Raw genomic sequence first — 9,532 nt, 5'->3', positions numbered from 1 at the left:
CCCTAATGTGCAAATATATACAATGAATTGGTATATATAGGGGTGGATGTAAAATTCATTTCCAACAAAAGTGATTATTATATTTGGAAAGAGCATAAAAAAAGGCATCAAGTGGTATGTTTACTTTATTCATAAGTCAATAATATGAATAATAAAAAATTTACCCAAAAATGTCCTGACATGGACTTAAATAGACCTTGGCGCCCCGACAATTATTTGATAGTTCCCCTTACTAACTCCAAGAAAACAGACGATTTCCCTGAAATTATCGTAGTAATTTTATCTATTTTGACTCAACATGAATTATATGACTTAATTAAAAATAATTGACAATAAATTCCTTGCTTCTATATAAAAATTATTGGAAATATATCTAAGGATGCGAAATTAAGATATAATTGTCACTGAATGCAACTTTTAGTCACTGACCTTCATTATGCGCATTTCCTTTAAGCTCCGCCCATAGAATACTATCAAAACCAATAAGAAAATAGGATTAAAATGGCTACTGTTCTACAAGAGAGTGAAACAAATTCTTTACCTTTGAACAAATTCTTGTGATATCTTGTGAATTGAACCCCTTTTGAAAGCAATAGTTAAAATTCGGTAAGTCATTAACTGAATTATTTCAAAACCATTCACTTTTATCATTTGCATCCTCAAATGAAGTAGTTTTAACTTCAAAAATTTTCAACACAAAAAGAAACTAACTAGAGGATGCCCAATCTCAATAGTAGAGCTATCGAACTTCTCTTATGTTGGATAAAAGAGGTGGGACTTCGCAGACAGGAGAATATACTCAGCGTTGCCAAGAGGATTTGATATTTAGCTGTAGGGCCAAAATGACTAGTTTTACAACTTTTTCTATGTCCTAATTCCCTCTATCTTAAAATAAAGCGTTTTGCGAAACTGCCAAAGGTAATGAGCAACGTCGGTGGTATTGCTGAGCCCTGTAGTCCAAATTTTACTTGTTTTCAAATTTTCTTATGTCGATATTTTCGAAACTTGGGGGGAAGGGCAAGGTATATATCAATGAATATTCCGCCCGTTAGGGAAGGAATTGACAACGGTAAGGGTAGGGGATATCAGAGATGATTAGACAGTAAATTTATACAATTGATAAGCTATATCTTGCAATCCTTGGGTGTAAACATCATATACAGAGAAACGAATTATTCAGAAAAAAAACATGATTTCAGTTCTAGGCTATTCAAAAGGTTAAATTACAAGTATAGCGGGGAAACGGTTGAAAAATCTTATTTCAATTATCAAAAATCATATTTTCCAAATAAAGTACTATACCAGAAAGATATTTTTCAAAGGGGCAATTGTCTACCTCCCTGTTTCCCGATTGACGCCCCTGATGCGACATATAATTCGTAAGTAGTGTAGCTACTTATGAATAAAAAGTACCTTCCGTTTTGCATGGTACAGATTTCTCAAAACATTCTTATGCATACCTATTTTCTTCTCCGGTAGATCCACATTATTTTATTTAATAAGAAATAGGTACTTCCGTATTAGCCAGTACACACTTGAGAAGTTTGCTAAGTGTAAGATCTCAAAAAACAGGTTTCATAGCCACAAAGACAAATAACGGTGAAAGAATGAATTGGATTTCTATAATTTGGGCTATATGTTTACACATTAGGGGGGGGGGGTATGTTAGCCCCCCCCCCAATGTGCAAATATATAGACCAAATTATATAAACTAAAGTATCATATTTTCATCATATTTGGTATATTTCATCAGATCAACCTAACTTGAATTATCGAGTATGTACTGGCTAATACGGAAGTACCAAGATATTTTTTTTTACATCAGCTGTCAACAATTAGCCTAATATAGTTAATATAGAACTGTGAAACATAAATGTTCAACTACTGAAAAAGGACTCGGCAAAAAAACTGAACAAAAGTCATTCAAGAACAAATTAGAATATGCCAGTCCCAAAGTATCTGGTCCTTTTAAGTTGGAAAAAGTCATTGGCAACATTGGCATCGATCATTAAATGCTTACATAGCTTGAATTCTTTTGGATTGAGGCCAGTGCACCTGGCAGTCAGCTGATACTTTTAGCTAATCAAGTTTTGAAATAAAAGACTTAATTTTCTCATGGCTGCAGCTACTGCCGCAGCCTAGTAATTAACGAACCACGACTCTTAGTAAACTAAATTTAAAAGGTAAGTTTTCAAAGAAAAAATAATTTGTTCAATTTTTTAATTTGGATTTAGCTGAACAATAACGTGTAGTCATAAAAACTTGTTTTGAGTATTTCGAAAAAGAGCATAAGCGTGACGTTAAATTGAGATAAAATAAATACATCCTTTTCGATAACTCTTTATCAGATGTTTACAATCCACCATCTTGAAAAACAAGGGAAAAACTATTTTTGCATGGATAGCACTAATGTGTCTCCTTTTTTTCTTCTTGTTTTTGTTCCACGGAGTCGTTGAATTAACAGATGGTTCCAGAGTGACGAATAAGGGATTATATGAAAGCGAATGTTAATTGTCACGTACTTTTTCTACATCGGCATTGAGAGTGCATCGTCTTGAGTATTATATGACATCGAAAAGTGCCACTTTTCGGTACAATTTCCGGAATAGAATGGATTAGGAAACTGGAAAATAAATTGAAAATCCCATCGTTGTGGTAGAAAGACGAATAAGGATCCCATAAAAAATAAAGTTATTTTCACTATGTTGTCTGTAAACTGGCACTGATAGTGCTAGACATGAATACCACATCGCAATGTAACGTGCTAGTTTTGTAGGCCCTTTCTGGAATGGGCTTGAAAACAGGCTAGTCCCTCTTAAGAAATGTATTATTAAGGAGAACTACTGAAATATATACAAACTCGACTGGATGCAAAGATGAAGCGTCACACAAGGCAGTGCCACATGAACTAAGACTTGGTTACTTCTTAATAAACAAAACTAGATTGTTGAGAAAAATGTTTCTTGACAGCCATTCAACAAGCAAATTAAATGCTACATATAGGATATTTTGGATATATTCCTTACTTTTAGGCTATATCTCGCAACAAAAAGTGCCACTTTTTGCGTGTTTTTTTTCCAGAATAGAGGGTTAAGAGTCTCTCTTGTAGAAAAATATTATTAAGGGGAATCCCTGAAATATATAGTCCCAATTGGACCATTAGATGACGTGCCAGCTCCTGGAGCGCCACATGTAACTAAGATTTTATATTACACTAATTGTGTTGCAGAGCAATACTTTGGTCTTGTCGTTTTTCTCCTGGTCTGCTGGTCTCAGCTTATTGCTAGAAAGAGGTAAGGCGGGTAAGGATCTAAATTCCGCGGTTTTTACGGTAAGTGTGCACCACAGACCGAATTGATGAATATGACATTATATTATTGGAAAGCTGCGTATAACTCTTAACTGGGGCCAAAAAGAATGCTGTTCGCTAGTGATAAGGCCAATGTATGAATATGAAGTGGAGTTCTACAGTCTATGTTGAAAAGCACCATCTGAAGTTAGGCACCTAAGCTTTCGTATAATTGAGCCATGTTTTTGCTTTCGACTGGAAAGCTCCCATTCAAGCTGGCAGGCACCAGTTTCAAATCGAAGTTGGACTAAAATAAAAAAGTGCTTAAGATGTGCGACAGTTACCTGGCACAATCGCTACAGAAATTGGCACTTTCCCTATGCTTCTTTCTAAGTAGTGATGTTAGACAGTTCGTCTGTTGCAAGAAAATATACTTTTGAACCAAACATGAATTCTTGCGTCAAGGCTAATAAATAGGCTTGAGATCAAAGCATAAAAGATCCATTTTTTTTCGTAGGAAAATCCGTTCATGAGATACGCCATTTTAAAAACCTTGGGGAGTTGATAACTTCAAGTGTTATGGTACACATTGGAAAAAAGAAATCTGGTTCAAATTTTAAGTCACGGAAGGAACATGTAAGCAACAATCGGCTGCTATGCCTACGTCATCTTTGCGATGAGGGATTTGCATCTTTTGCCAATTATTGTATCTATTATTCAGCTGATGAAAAATTCGGTTTCATGTCCACTATGGAGAGGAACGTACAAAAAAAAATACATTGACAGAGCCCGGTCACCTTCATGGCTAAGGGGTTAGATACGCAATTTTAAATTTTCAAGGGGTTGACAGCTTCAGTGTAGTGGTACACATCTAGTTCAAATTTTAAGACAAGGGAGGGATTTATAAATAACAATTGGCTCTTACCCCTTTTGCAATGAAGGGTTGGCATCTTTGGTGCTAGTTGGTGTACCTACAACTTGCTCCTGGTGCATTTAAGGGTAGGAAAAATTTGGTTTCATGTCCACTACAGAGAGGGAAGTACAAGTAAGACATCTTCTTGATTAAAGGGGTCAGAAACTTCTGCAAATCAGTTTATGTTTGTTAAAAAGAATTGGGAAAACCGAATTCAAAGACAAGTAAGAGAGTTTTTAATTGAGAACAGTCATCTTCAGGGAGTAGGGGTTATCTGGTTCTACAGCCGGTGCACCTTTCTTTTATTTTTGCAGTGTTTATCTATGGTAGTAAGATTATAAAAAACAACAGATAGCTTTATAGTACCAAATAGCTTCAATTAGATTATATTGCAAGTTTTGAATTCTCTCATGATATATACCATTTAAAAGGTTCTGAGGGGTTAACAACTTCAGTTTTGATGTACATAATGACCAAAAGCTGAGGCAATTTAGAGACTAGAAAGTAAGATTTGGCTGATAAACTGTGGTCATCTTGGTTGATAAGAGGCTTGGAAATATTCCTGGTTGGAGTACCTATGATTGGTTCCTAATATGTATTATTGGCTAAGACAAATAATGTGTCTACATTTCCTTTATTTCTGACACATTTGAAGGTAAGGAAATTTGTCTCCATGTGGTTACACATCAAATATAAATAAAAAATACATCACAATGACATAGTTTTGCAATGATTAAAGTAAAGAGTAGCTGCAACAGTATGATTCTGAAAAGTTAGAGGTAGATACACAGTACTTTTTAGGCTCTATATCTAAGAGATGATATTGTAAGTTTTAATCCCTAATGATTCCAACAATTAAAATGGATAAGCTTCAACTGGCTAAAAAGTCAATAAATACCCCAGTCATCATTGGTGATGAGGAGCTGGCACCTTTTCTAGTGGGTGTACCTATTATTGGTTTCTGATGCCCTTAAGGATACAAAAAAAAATTCTGTTCAATTTCTGCTATGGAAAGGGATGTGCAAGCAAGAATAGGTTGTTAGAGGATGGTAATTTCCAAAGATGAGGCATTAAAAACTGTGCAAATTAGTCTACCTCTTTTCTGGTGTTCTGGCTAGACTTATGTCAGGGAAGTTTAAGGGGGTACTACCATACCCTTTCTAGTAAAAACTGATGAGTTACAATAGCTGGTTCCCTAGGTATATACAGTTAATATATAGCAAAGAAACAAAGCCAAAGCATATCATCCATCATTTGTTAGAGTATAGTCATCTTTATGGGTTAAAAACATGTGCATGACTAGTGCAGCTATTATTGGTTTTCAATACACTTGATGGTTAGAAATATCATTGTCACCCAGAGTTAGATGTTTACACAATGACCATTAATAACAATAAAACACAATAAAGTAGTTCCTGAGTTATTATTAGTAGTTTATTTACAGCACATGATTCTGAAAAAACAACAAATAGCTTTACAGTACTAACTAGGTTCAATAAGATTATATTGCAAGTTTTAATCTATCCATGGTTTTGAAAGTTCAACCATCTACTGTTACCAGCCATTTCTATTTGTAATTTATGGTGAGTTTATCATTTTTTAAGAAATGTAATTAACAATAAAAAAACAAAACCAAAGCAAGGCATTAGTTACTAGCACAGTTCATATAATTATCCAGTAAGCTTATCGCAGATCATTTCTGGTCTTCGTTCTCGGTGCGAACAAAAGGCTCCTCCCACTTCTTTCTGCATTAGCGGGTTAGTCTGTTTCCGATTGTTTCCAACAAAGTGCATTATTCGTAATAGCGGGTTTCCACTTGTTTCCGATTAGATCACAGTCTGACTTGTCTACCCGTGAATAGATCTGATGCCGCCTATGTTTCTATCTGCAAAAACGTTCTCTGGAGCACTCGCACGGGAGCGTCCGGGTTTTTATAATGGGTGAGATAGGGAAAGATCATACTGGATAATTATATAAACTGTGGTTACTAGTGTAAAATTGTCTACATTTTCATATTCCCAATATCGTCAAGGGTAGGCCTACATTACATATAGGCTATTGCATTATGGCCTAACTGGCTGTAAAGTCAATATTTTGTTCCCTCTTAATTTAAGGGTACACTGCATATATACATTTAAGGTTAAACTGGCTGCAAAGTCAATATGATGATATAAAAATATGTAGAATTTGGTAATTATTTATTAATCTTTCTATTACAATAGATCTATTTTTCAACATAACCTCTTTCAAGGTCAAATCGTTTCTCTAAGTAATACTTGACATACATAACTTTTATACAATATATAATATAATTTGTATATACAATATAATACAATATAATTTGTTATGGTGAATGTCTAAAAATTTCTTAATGTCAACATTCACTGGTGAATGTCCAAAATCCCTTTTTTTTCTTGGATTTAGTCACTGTGGCCAGTCAGTTTTTTCAATTTAATGCAAGGTTTGATGATGGGAGTTTAGGTTAGGTTTGGTTAGATGAGGTTAGGTCAGTTTAGGTTAGCTTAAGTTAGGTTTTAACCCATTTCTGATATTTAAAACCAAATTTAACATAACCTAATCTATCATAGATTTTCCAGCATTATTTGAACAATAATCGGAAATCAGTCTAAATAAAAAAAAATCTTTTAAACTAAAAGTAAGCAGCAACATGGAAATTTAAAACAAACACAAATTTGTCTGTATATGAAAGGGGCTCCCCTGTCCTTAATACCCTACTTTTTATGCTAATATTTTTCACTGCTTTAAAAAGCTTCTTATTCTAATTAAACAGCCCTTATGTTTCTGGATTTGTTCCTAAAGAGTTGTGACAAAAAGTAAACTGCTAGCCTAGCCTAGTTATTTAGTAGCCAGGGGTAATCTTGGATTCTTACACATCCCAATTGGTTAGAAATATGGCCTAAATGAGCCTATTCTTCCCAAAATATATAGTACAGGCCTATATAGGCTAGTATCTAAATGCCATCCCAACAAATCTTGCACCTGCAGCCAAGTGCAGTCCCTTGCCACCTAGGTAGGCTAGCCTATGTCACTGTCATAAAATAGGATAAATTAGCCTAGATAAAAGTAAAATTCTAGACAAGCTATTTTTTGCTGTCTTGGAAAGTGGTTAGGAAAATAAAGCTTTCAGTAGGCTAGTGAAATAGGGCCGAAAATATACTTGAGGAAGATATTGCCAAGCTACTATGTTAGTCATCATCTGATTCCTATGTCTTACTAAATTTAGGAAATGTATTTGCAGATCTCTGAAACCTCATAAATTGGGATTGAACAAAGTTATGAATCTGAAAATACTTTCCTTGTGCTTCATTTAACCATAATTACCTTAAATTACCTTAAATCACAGCTTGGAGTGAAATAAGGACTTTCGATCCTGTTGAATCACTCCTTGTGATGACTGTTGTAGTTGGTTAAGTTCTGGTGGAAGATTCTGGTAATCTTCTACTTAAGATCTACTTTGTAAGGTTTCACTTTTGTAAAACAAGGATTTTTAAAGGTCAGTGCCCTCTAAAGGAAGAAGCAGTGGAGGTAGGTACTTCAAAATACCTTCCCATGACATACTTTGGTACTTGCTGCTAAACAGAACACACTCAATAAGTGAATTTAAGTTAACCCTAGTGAAATATACCCAAACATGATGATAATATAGGCAGTACTTTAGAAACAAAATTATGGAAACTATGACAAAGAAATGTGGAAAGAAAGGGTAAAATTCTAGTTTACCTACGTTTTGCTATCTTGGAAAGGGGTTAGGTTAGGAAAATGAAACTTTCAGTAATTAATCCAGGGTCATGAATATACTCTGGGGAGGTATTGCCAAGGTCCCATGTTCACCCTCTTCTGATTTCTTAGAAATTTGCCTACTTGACAGCTTGAAAACATTAAACTTATGACCTATTGAAACTTTAACAAAACAACATTTTACTTTAATTTTCAGCTATCAGTTTCTTTGGTACTCCTATGCTAAACGCACTCTTTTATATAGTGCTAGTTTGGTTAATGCTAATGAAATAAAATAGGATGACTATATAGCCTAATATTTTAGAAACAAATTTGGGCTACATATTTGCAGATTAGGGGGGGGGGAATAAAGCATAGCATATATTATTTGAACCTAACCTAGGTCCCTTCCCCCCCCCCCAACTCCAAAAAACAACAGTTTAAATGTTGTATACACAATGAAAACTACACTTTACATTGTATTACCCTATAGCAGTGTGTTGAATTAACCTGTCAAAAACAGGTTTTTGGTGACAGGTTTCCATGGCAGTATACAAAAGAGTGCATTTAACATAGAAGTACCTTTTTTTTCTGGTTCTAGTTCTGAAAATGCAATTCCTGTTGCTTGAGTAGAATTTTAAGCCATATCAATGGGTTATTTCTAGACTAAATTTAGGAAATGTATTTGTGGATCTTTGAAACCTTATAAATTAGGATTGAGCAAAAACGTGAAGCTGAAAACAGTTTTCGTGTACTTTATTTAAGCAGATGATCTATTTTGCAAGGTTTCACTTTTATAACACAAAGATTTTTAAAGGTGATCAAAGGTCAGGGCCCTCTAGAGGGAGAAGGAGTGGTGGTAGGTACTTCAAAATACCTTCCTGGGACATACAATAGTTTGTAGACCCATCCCTGAAAGTTTCATGTCTATTCTATTATATCTATTATATTGTCTATTGTCTATTATACTTGTCTATTATATAGAACACACTCAAGAAGTGAAGTTTGGTTAGTCCTAATGAAAAAAACAAAATACAATGAAAATAGAATACTTTATTAGCAAAATTGTGAAAACTACAACTTGGAAATATATCCCAGAATGCAGAAATGTCTACAAGAATCATGTTAAAATGAACTTGGCCTTCTGCCTTTAATGCTGCCTGCCATGTGTACTCTACTAAGTATGAATGTAAATGATGGTGGGATGTACCTTGGTGCTGTTTGTTTCTCTACTTTGTGGAATCCCATATTCTCTCTACTTTTTGGGCAGAGGCACTGGTTTCTGCAGCAACAAAATTATTGTTGTGGTTCATATTTCAAATGAATGAAACCTGCTTGTTTACAGCTCAGTTGTGTTGTAGCCCTTCCAACAATCTGAAATGATTGTTGATCCTGGCTCTATGTTAAGCTTAATTTGTTGGAGTAAAGTTTCTGACCCTTGGTCAGAGATGTCCACTAAAAATCTTTCACCAGTTTCTCAGCACACTCCACCAAGCACCCACTGTTGCAGTAAGATTCTTCCTGCTCTTTGGTCCTTGGCAAATCCCAAATCTTAATTTGAACATCCATGATGAGACACTACCTATTCTATC

The 9,532-nt window shown here is 34.7% G+C and overlaps 1 protein-coding gene across 2 annotated transcripts in view; it reads left to right on the top strand.

Annotated features, from left to right (window-relative positions):
* Positions 1 to 513: 513 nt before the first annotated feature.
* Idi (Isopentenyl-diphosphate delta isomerase) overlaps positions 514 to 9,532 on the top strand; it is a 97,975-nt gene continuing 88,956 nt past the window's right edge. Inside the window, exon 1 of one of the 2 annotated variants that reach the window (XM_089094711.1) lies at positions 514 to 606. The gene's annotated coding sequence lies outside the window, so the exon portion shown is untranslated. The remainder of the gene's footprint in view (positions 607 to 9,532) is intronic. The other variant, XM_089094710.1, reaches the window with a different exon arrangement.

This window comes from Artemia sp. Qi Xiang Cuo, chromosome 9, assembly GCF_049724085.1.
Source record: "Artemia sp. Qi Xiang Cuo chromosome 9, ASM4972408v1, whole genome shotgun sequence".
NCBI classification, from domain to species: domain Eukaryota; kingdom Metazoa; phylum Arthropoda; class Branchiopoda; order Anostraca; family Artemiidae; genus Artemia; species Artemia sp. Qi Xiang Cuo.
The sequence above is the reverse complement of the archived record's forward strand: the minus strand, read 5'-3'. Positions and strand labels throughout refer to the sequence as shown.